The sequence below is a fragment of the Opisthorchis viverrini genome, assembly GCF_000715545.1.
Source record: "Opisthorchis viverrini unplaced genomic scaffold opera_v5_169, whole genome shotgun sequence".
NCBI classification, from domain to species: domain Eukaryota; kingdom Metazoa; phylum Platyhelminthes; class Trematoda; order Opisthorchiida; family Opisthorchiidae; genus Opisthorchis; species Opisthorchis viverrini.
This window is the reverse complement of record NW_008751824.1, coordinates 814,715-825,116: the sequence shown is the minus strand read 5'-3', so window position 1 is coordinate 825,116 and position 10,402 is coordinate 814,715.

Sequence of the window (10,402 nt, the reverse complement as noted above, 5' to 3'; positions counted from 1 at the left end):
ATGAGAAATGTGCCGGCCCATACGCGCATCTACCGCGGACGGAAGGCCGCCAAGCAAATACATAACACAGACCTGACGGTCCACACTGCAGTCCACTCTGCCGCTCATTGCTCCACGTTTGCTCCACGTTCAGCGGTTGCGGAAAGGTTTCCAATAATTAGCTGTTCTGACTCAGTTTGCAAAGCTTCTGAGGCTGCCCCTGTGGTCGGATTGTAAAACATCGGCTTGCCTGTCAATTGAAAAAACGTGTTGCAAGGTTTTCTGTTGAACCTAGACAGACTGAGTCAGATTGCAGCCCAAAATAGCAGGCAGCCAAGAATGGTTGCAGCTTAAAGTTATCGTACCTGGGAGACAATACCTGACCTCAAAAATTATAGCCGAACATCTGGTGAAGGTAGTAGGGATTGGTGGCATGCACTCAGTGCAAATTGGCCCGGCCGTACGTAAATATGAGAAACTTTTCTTAGTTGCATGTGTGCCAAAAAGGCTGTGGCTAGTTTTGTAATCACCGATGAAACTGGGTGGAGGGGAAGGACATTTGAACAGACGGTTCCAAAAATCGTGGTCTAAGCGTACGTGTCTTTGTAGCTAGCTCGCGTTACCAGGTGGTTGATCGGCAGACTTTTAAACAGGTAAAATTACTTAGGCGTCATATGGCAAAAGAATAACAGAAATCCGTAAGGAAAATTTTCCGTTTAAGTATAGCTCTTTCGGAAGATGGCTCAGGAAGCTTTAAAAGAGGGCTACTTACCACTTATGGACTGTGATAGAGAGTAGCGCACCGACTCGTTATATGAATTGCTTTCTAAGGTTACGTGTCGTGCAAAAACAACTGGTAACTAATCTTGCAAGTTTGGTGGGTCAGAAGTATAAGCAGTTCGAAGAATACAAGGATAGAAGATAGAAGGAATACATGTGGTGCATGGTTGCATGTTTGAGCGACGAGGTGATCCCAGCATGGTACAATTATACAGCCTGGAGAAAGGGGTAGACGCTTTGCTAGACGGACTGCGTGAGGCGTTACGCCGTGTGCATTTTGTTAGTCTCTGTTAGCTTGAGCACGATACATCTTTACTCATCTAAAATCGGTGTGCTGGATTCTTAAGAAGACAGGAGCAACAAAAGCTACTTTAATTTCAGTTTTCTATGTATGTTTCTAAAATTACTGTCAGTTTCGACGGTGAGGCAATTGTTCTAGTTGGGAAGCTTTTAAAATCATCTGATGCGTATTTCATCCTTATGAGAATCTGGGGGAAGAGCAGTGACACATGAAGTAGAGTTAACCGGACTTGTACTCAGATTTGATTGAGGTTTACGTACATGTACATAATATTGTGCCAAAAGCAGTGAACGGAGGGCAAATCAGATCTGAACCCAGAGAAGAAGGTGGAGCATGAGGTGGCGTTTTGGAAGAGAACATACACCTGGAAGGTGAGTTTTTAACCGTGCACAATCGAGTCCCGCGGGTGCGTGACAGGAGGACATAATACGAAAATAGTTAGTGAATGTTTGTGGATAAGTAGCGGGCGAAGAGGTTGACCGGGTGAGGCGAATGTAGATGGGCTGGCAAGGCACGTTGATGAAATTGGTCCATCGATAGTTTGAAGAGCAAAGATGGGAGTGATGATATTGTGGCGCGATCTGAGATATTGATACGGGCGATCAGATACAGTAAACCTTGTTTACCCAGTTAGATCATCAACAAAACGGACTGTTAGATGTGGCTGTCCTAGACGCTCATGTGTTGGTGGTAGTCTACACATGACTTTAGAAGTGGACACGGGTGGCATTACTTCTGCACGAACGATGATTTGGAGGCCAAAACAAATATAGCGTAAGTTCAGAAAAGCCTAATGGTAACCCGAAAGAGCGAGCGACTTTAACCAGCGTTATGTATGCATGAGCTGAGAAAGTTTTTAACTATCTTTGGATACTGAATATCACAAAGGAGTCGGTTTAAAAACGCAAGCGCAGGAGTTGATTTGATCAGTCCAAAAACGGAGCCTTGAGTTTGCGAGGGCGTCTATGTGGTTTAGTATGGGATTGTTGTAAGTTTTGCATAAAATGACAGGGCTGTTGTTTCTGAAAGGTTGCAATGTGTCAGTGATGGGGAGAAGTGGAACGAAGCTGTGATATAGTACTCTCAAGGAGAAAATTTGTCACCGGGTACCCGCATTTGCTATATCGTCTCTACGGATATATTCATGGGTTCAAGGGTGAATTGCATTGAGGTCCTTACATTCTGGGGGTCAAGCACATACAACCTGATCTTATGACAGCCAAGGTGCACCACTAATAAGCTTTAATTTTACCGTGTACAAAATCGGGTGTGATCTCTTCATATTAACATCGCAACGTCTGTGTACACGAATCGTTCATTATCGACGATGGAAATAATCCAGCAAGTGATAATTTTGCCTCTATGATAGTAAGGCGTCTGGGGTTTTTTACCTAAGCCATGTAATTGATTATACATCCTTCCTTTGAGAATCTATGTGGAATGAAGGTGTCATCTGGAGTTAATGCCCATTGCGTTTGTATCGATTCAACCAATAAAAAACATGCAATTCACCAAAAGTGGTTGTGCATTTTTCAGACGTTGACGTGGCAGACGTAAAACTGTTGGATGTGAGAGAAAACCGTTGGCATCTGGATGAGGCTACAATGCATAGTTGCACCTCGCCAATCAGTGGCTTGAATAAGTACAGCCTTATATTTACTATAAGTGCTTAAAATGCGGGACTGCGCGTATACTCATGAGTATGTGGGGCCGTCGTTGGTCGTTGAATCAATCCATAAGGTGAAAGGTTTCTTCTTCGGATGTTGATAAATCACTCATAGATTATCTGGAAAGGATGCACTATCTCCTGACTCGTTTCGCATAAATGCTAATAGGCATGTCACATAGAGATGCAAATTCGCATTGATTTCGAACTTTGCATCAAGTCGTTGTTTGTTATCGAAATGTAAACGAGGCAAGCATCCCAAAATCTGGTAAAGTGCAAACGTTTGGTGAACAGGCTGACATCACTTGCTAAGCCTAGTGGGTACAACGGTTCTAACCGGTATTCAAATATCCACCTGGTTGGAAGTTACACTTGAATTTTAGTAACTTTTAGCTCTATTTGAAGAGTACTGTGGAAGGTTAGAATGTGTTGCGATTGGATTTTATGCTCCGTCTCGAGAACTGGTATTCACATACAAATCGGTGGCATTCGGTGACCTGGAACGTTTGCTCACTTAGACGAATAGCCACTAGCAACGGACAAATGAATCGTGCAGTCAAACTGCACCAAATTTTAGCAACATTCTCTGCTTTCAAAACCTTATACTTTTCGCAAAAGTAATAAGGTTTTCTTCTAGAGGTCGGAGCAAGTAAGTTTGAGGTCGACATTCTGAGAAGTTGATATGTTTTATTTTGTAGAAAATAAACGGTGAAATAATAATGTAGTGTATTTATAGCACAGCCCTTTGTCCTAGCCTGATTAATTGCTTCGGCCATCATTACTCCTGGTCGAAAATGAAAGTATAAGAGAACTCAAGGGAAAATAGATGGCGTTATGTACATCAGCAATAGATGTGGTGATTTTACACAACAAAACTAGCAGCTATAGACGCACTTCCGGCCAATTTCGGCCTCCTGCCATAAATGCTATTTGAAAACATTACTGGATGATAGTCAACAAATGCATACAGTAAATAGACTATATAAAACCTAATAAAAAAGGTGTTTCAACCTGCAAACAGGTTTGATATGAGAAGCATTAATACATTTAGTTTTCAGTTATCAATGACCTCTCCGAACCTGATTGAAAATAACCCAGATATATTCTTGCTGAACTAATGAACGGCATATTGTTCTGCTAGCTCAGAAAAGCCCAGACAAAAATTGTGACCAAAAAATCAGATGAAAAAAATTGAAACCAAAATTATGCGCGAAATAAATCGTCGAAGCAACTAGACTGAACATCTTAAGAGTATTTAATGCAAATGCCACCCTATAGGATCAGTCGCAGGCGTTTGTTTGCTTCAGACACTTCAGATTTAACAAATGGGATATTTTTGTTCGGCGAACCTGCTCACAACACATTTTCCTCATGGATCTCATATTCCATTAAGTGTAATAAAGTTAGATAACAGCACAAAATTGCAGTGGCAGTGCGAGGGACATCTGTGGATGATCCCCTTTCCCAGATGTGCATAACTAGCTTGTAGATAATACATTGTTACCAGAAGGCTGCGGGCGTCTTTCCTATTATAACTATGACGTTCTATAGGTGGTGACCACCATAAAGCGGTCACCACGATGACGGTAGCCGTTGTCACTCACCTCGACTATCTATTGCAGCTGCTGGATTCGTGTCTATGTGCGACGCTACTTAAGGTGCCCCACATATGCACGGCTTGTATACCGTTAACTATACGCGATCCCGCTTGTCTTCGCCAGCTACAGTAACCATCAGTGCGACATGTTTTAATAGGCCTCGGCTATGCGAAGTGTCCACTCCACTGGGACAGAGCTACCTCCACTGGGACATAGCGACCACTATGTGCTGACCTTTGATTTCATCTGCTATTGGGTCAGAAATCCCAAACCTCAAGCGTGGTTTCGAGACCGGTTGTAGCCATATCCCCTGTGCTCCTGAAAGCACGCCGACGCAACCGGCTGCGTCTCCGGATAGCAGTTTCTACTCAACCACCACAGACCCCTCGACTCACAAAGGCAGTGATGCTCTGGAGGAGGCAAGTCCCACAGGGAAGCAGCGCCCAAAGTACGTAGAGCTATCAGTGCTTCTCTCTGTAACAGACAAAGGTGCAGCAGTGAACTCCTCACCAAAATCACAGCTTCTGGGCTGGATTGAGTCAGATGTGCGGGGACAAGCAGCGAAGCCCATCGACAAATTAACCACATGCGTTGACCTCGACGTTGGGGAACGCTGCGACAACTGTACGAACACCGAGAATGTAAAACTACCAATATCCAGCTCCACTCCGTCAAAAGTGGACTCTGGTCGTGGACCCCGACAGCCGAAGCCACAAGCCAGACCACAACGAACTGAAAAATCCCTCGTATACCCAATTGGCCATGTTGGTCGCCGGAGGATCGGGTGTCCACACAAACACGAAAAAAGGCGGCTGCAGACAAACAAGCCACATAAGATTCGCCAAATCAGAAAGCTGCCGGTTGGCTTCAAGGTACAGTCCTCTGCGAAAACGAGCCTCATGGGAGCGCCACCAAAAGGATTAATTCCTAGTGCCGCCACCCAGTGCGCCGGGCCTCACAGAGACACCTTTCCGATCAAACCGCACCTAAACGCCCAAGAAACCATAAAACCGAAAGTTTTCCCCAGATCTTCCATCAACAGCAAATCTGGTCGTCCGAAAGGTGGTGTTGAAAGAGCTACGAGTAGCGATGGTCGAAATTTTTGCACATAAGGAAAAAAATTCGTCCCCCAAAGGTAAAACGCACCAGCAAACCGGGCTCTCATGGGACGAAAAAAACCTTCAAATGAAAAGCATCTCCGGAAACCACCAAAGCAGGAAGCAGACAAGTATGCCTTAGAGGCTCTTTTGGAAACTCTTTTCGAAAATTCTGCCGTGCAGACTTCTCAGGGATGCGCATCTTCCTTGAACAACTTAAACTGGAACCAGTTTCAGTGGCACACTTATATAGAACCATTGTCCAGAAAGTTCCCGAGGCTGACGCAATGGTCATCCAAAAAAACCAGCACGCAGCCGGATGAGCCGCAAACTGCCCAAAAGGATTCGGCGTCTCCTGGAAAAAAGGTCCCGACTTTTTTTTAAAAAAAGATGACTACAGAAGACAGAAAATGAGCTTGCATTTCGTCAAATGCGGAACCACTAAAAATCAGAAATCCGCCAATGGTATACACGAAAACGAGCCACCATCCTGGACCTCGCCCGAAAAAAGATAAATGTGCTGTACAAGTACATGATACATCGCCGCAAAAACCAGCCATCCGCGTTCTCCTTGAGGGACAGGAACTGAGGACCCACGTGCGTCGGCGTACTCCAGCGTACGCATGCGGTGACATCCTCATTCTGCTTGGCTGAATTTTCAATGGCGTTTACCTCAAACACGGGTGCTGGTCTTAATAGAGGTTCGCCGTAGGCTACTGACACACCCAAATTGAGTTCCCCGAAACTGTAGGGTTTTCGAAGTTGCTATTTTAATGGGAAGTTAGTCTAATCAATTTGCACCTTCCCGTGACATGTCGCACGGAGCATTTTGTTTAGGTGAGCGATTTGTCAAGGTCATTGAATATCGCCGGTTTGCATATTTAGCCGGTTTACGCGACATAAACGAACGACATAAACACGATATTACGTAATCGCACTTTAGCATATTTTGGCATTCTTCGGTGTTCCTGAGGAATAAAATAACATCTCAGGAGTATTTAATGCAAATGCCACCCTATAGGATCAGTCGCAGGCGTTTGTTTGCTTTAGACACCTCAGATTTAACAAATGGGATATTTTTGTTCGGTGAACCTGCTCACAACACATTTTCCTCAGGGATCTCATGTTCCATTAAGTGTAATAAAGTTAGATAACAGCACAAACTTGCAGTGGCAGTGCGAGGGACATCTGTGGATGATCCCCTTTCCCAGACGTGCATAACTAGCTTGTAGATAATACATTGTTACCAGAATGCTGTGGGCGTCTTTCCTATTATAACTATGACGTTCTATAGGTGGTGACCACCATAAAGCGGTCTCTACGATGACGGTAGCCGTTGTCACTCACCTCGACTATCTATTGCAGCTGCTGAGTTCGTGTCTATGTGCGACGCTAATTACGGTTCCCCACGTATGCGCGGCGGCCCAATCCAATGAGCAGCGACGGCCCCTTGTACTCGTATCCCTACTAGATTTCACTCATCTCGAATACTTGTTGTAACTGCTAGGCCCGCGTTTATGCGCAACCTTGATAATGAGACTGCATCTATGCACAGTTACATAATCCGATGGTCGATGACGGTCTTTTAACTATACGCGATCCCGCTTGTCTTCGCTAGCTACAGTAAACATCAGTGCAATATATACGCCGACGGGTAAAAGTAAGGCCTCAGCTATGCGTGATAGCCACATCTGACAGACTGTTATACTCACAACTGTACTCGAAGTCATCCAACCTAGCTATTTATCGTCATACTCATACTTACTCGATGCCGTTTGTTTGCTACCTTAAGTAAACATCACAACTGTAGTCGACGTAATCTACGGTGGCTACCTATAGTAACTGCCGGGCCCGTACACACGCTCGTAGCTAACCACAATGCCCCGGCAACACATAATAGACTAACCCAACGATCAACGGTTGTCATTAACTGTCAAACTGCAACCACCACCCAATTTGATAGCGCATTCCCAACTCCTACTCCTCGACCACTCCCTCCATTACCCGAAACAATGAGCTGCCGCTCACCTCGACTACTTAGCGTAACTGCTATTCGCGACGCAAATCATGAGGTCTCCACTATGCACGCCAACGTAATACAATGGCCAACGACGGCGCTCTATACTCATAACTGCTCGCGTTGATAATGCGCCCGCCATGAAATAACGAAAACACCATTGACAAAGTGCATTTACTTCATTGGCATCACTGATACAAGCTTAATTGGTAGTCGCTCCATTTTTCATTTTTTTAAGCTCCACTTGACGGAACAAGGATTCTGAACTGGAAACTGGGCAAGCAATTAATCTTTGGGACTAGCATTTAGGCGTCTGGATGTAATAGAATTTTATTCGTTTGTTTACCTAGTGGTTCATAATTCCTATTACCGGGATGAGGGATAAATGTATAGTCGTTGCGCATTGCCATGCGTTCAGTGATTTGGCATTTGCGGCCCTCGAGTTACAATCACACGAATTCCTCGTCATTACGTGACTCGATAGCAAGGTCTACAAAGCGTATGCTAAGAAATTGGGCCTCAAATAACCGGTCTCCATCAACTCCGAAATTGGACAAAACAGTTTTATTGCGACTGCCTTACGAGGCAGACTCGGCTTGTCCTCCATGGACCGATCAAGATCAACATCAAAGCAAGCTCTTTTAGCTGACCGGTAGGTAGACTGACCGGCAACTAATGAGACTAGTTTAACTGATACATGTGCACTCACCTAGTGAACACGCCTGAATATTGTCTCCACACAGCAAGCAGGGCTCGTTGCCACAGCAATAACGGTGATATGGAAGTCGATCTTGTCTAGCTTGTGCAAATGCTCCAGGTTATCTGAGTGATGCATGCGCCCCTTTAAACGCCCGTTGGCGTTCTCCAGGCGGTTGTTGGTCACATTCCCAAAATGTATAAACCCAGGTTGTGCATAAATGGCCCACCTTCGAGTAAGTTGGAGCCAGTGGGTAGTCAAATAAGAGACTAAACTGGGAGCTGTTCTCCTCAGGATTCGCAAATCGTGACGAACTTTACGCGATTAATTTTTGGTGTGCAGTTATTTACTCAGCTGCATTATCATAGCAAGCCATGCGGTGGAATATGTGCCGAATGCGGTTGGAAATAGTCTGCAAAAGTTACACCAAAGCAATGAAACATACGTGCATCAGGATGGCTTGCCATGCGCGAAAGTAGCACAGCATTATGCCTCAGCCAAATACAGCTTTGGCAGCCCGCATCTGCGAAGTCATTTGGTCCATGACGAACGTTTTGACTGCATATTGTCCACCCATCATATCCTTGAAGCTGAACAGCTTGCACAAAGGCGCAAAATGCTCGCTTTCGACAAACGCATACATAGCGGGTCGACCGATACCCATGCCATCTGTCACAAAGAATGTATAATGCTTATAACTTAGCAGCGAACGTCTGGGGCTCTAAATTTATTTACCCAAGACGGTTAGTACCGTGTGGGGCATCAACGTTGACAACGTCCGGGAAACGTCTAGAGTACTATCTGCTGCGTAAGAGAAAAGCACAGCGGACTATATCTGCCACCCTCCGATTCCACTAGCAGCACGCGAATTGATGACATGTCATCTTAGAAACTGACTAAGAGGTAACCAATGTCCTACTTAGCAATTGGGTCGAAAGTTGACGCGATAGTTACGCACATCCTTGATAGTGAGTACCTTTCCAAAGTGGTCGGCGACGTTTTACCGAATCTCCGATGACGGAGCACCGTATTTCAAAAGAGTATAACACTCCTTTAATTCATCATTTGTCAGTCGCCTGTTGATGGGGAGCCTGTCAAAAATAAGCTTGCTGCGTGGATGGTTGTGCTCCAGGTAGTAGGAAGTAACCCTCAAGCAGTCATGGTACTGGCGAACGTGAAACATTGCCTGGCAACCAGTACGACGTGTGCTACAATGTACACAGAACCAAACATGAACTTACCAGGTGCGACGAATTCTACGGCTTCTGCTTCGTCTGCAGGGATGTCTGCTGCGACGGTAGAAAGCTTTTTCATACAAAAGTAGCTAATTGCTGCTCTTTTTGGAGTCTATACGGACGAAAACAACGTAATGTCCCGCCTGGTACTCTTTCAAAGCGACTTGAAATGCGTTGAATGAGAAAAAACTCTTCACGAGCTAAATTCTCCACGAGACCATCCTCCGCATTCACGTGCTCAGCCATAGCAGCCATTTAAAATATGAATATCGCGGGCCTTGAATATCGTGGGGATTGAGTAGGTTTAAACAACTTTCAACAAAACTGCGGCCGTTTGAGACGATCTCATACGCCCGAAAAATTGCCATCAAATGTTAAAACTTTATGTTAAAGTATTCCTACTTCAAACCACGGTTTCAGAGAAATTTTGTGTGTGCATCTGGCCGCCGGCATAGAGGTTCATGTTTGATTTTTTTGAACGCGGTCACGAACTGTCTCTGGGGGTGTGGCAAAAAATTACATTGAAAACTAGTTATACGGTTTAACGGCTGCGGAGACCTTAATGTTTGCAACAGCTTGGCATACTGATAATAATGATGTTTATTCCCAAATAATGGGTGGCATAACGCCAGGCATGATCACAATGATACAGTCATAATGGAGGCATGAGTGGCAGGGTTCTTGGGTACAGGCAATCGCGCGGAAAATAGTGCCATGAATAGTGGGCGTTATCCGATGTAGACGTGGTCACCTCTAAATTAACGGATTCACGGATTGATACACAGGATCGAGGCTTTCGACCAGGTTTACCAGGTCTGTTTTGTTCTTATCGTTCAGCGGCTGTCGTTCACCCGAAAGGCACAAATGAAGAACGGTGTTGCAATGCTCTCTAATTTCTCAGCGTGAGGCAGTATGCTTGCCAGCGCGAGGATCCGCAAAAATGAATGTCTAATCGTGCTTTTAACTGGGTTCTAGAAGGAGCATGGACAACCGTCGGAGGAAGGTTATTCCACGCAGCTAATACCCGAAAGG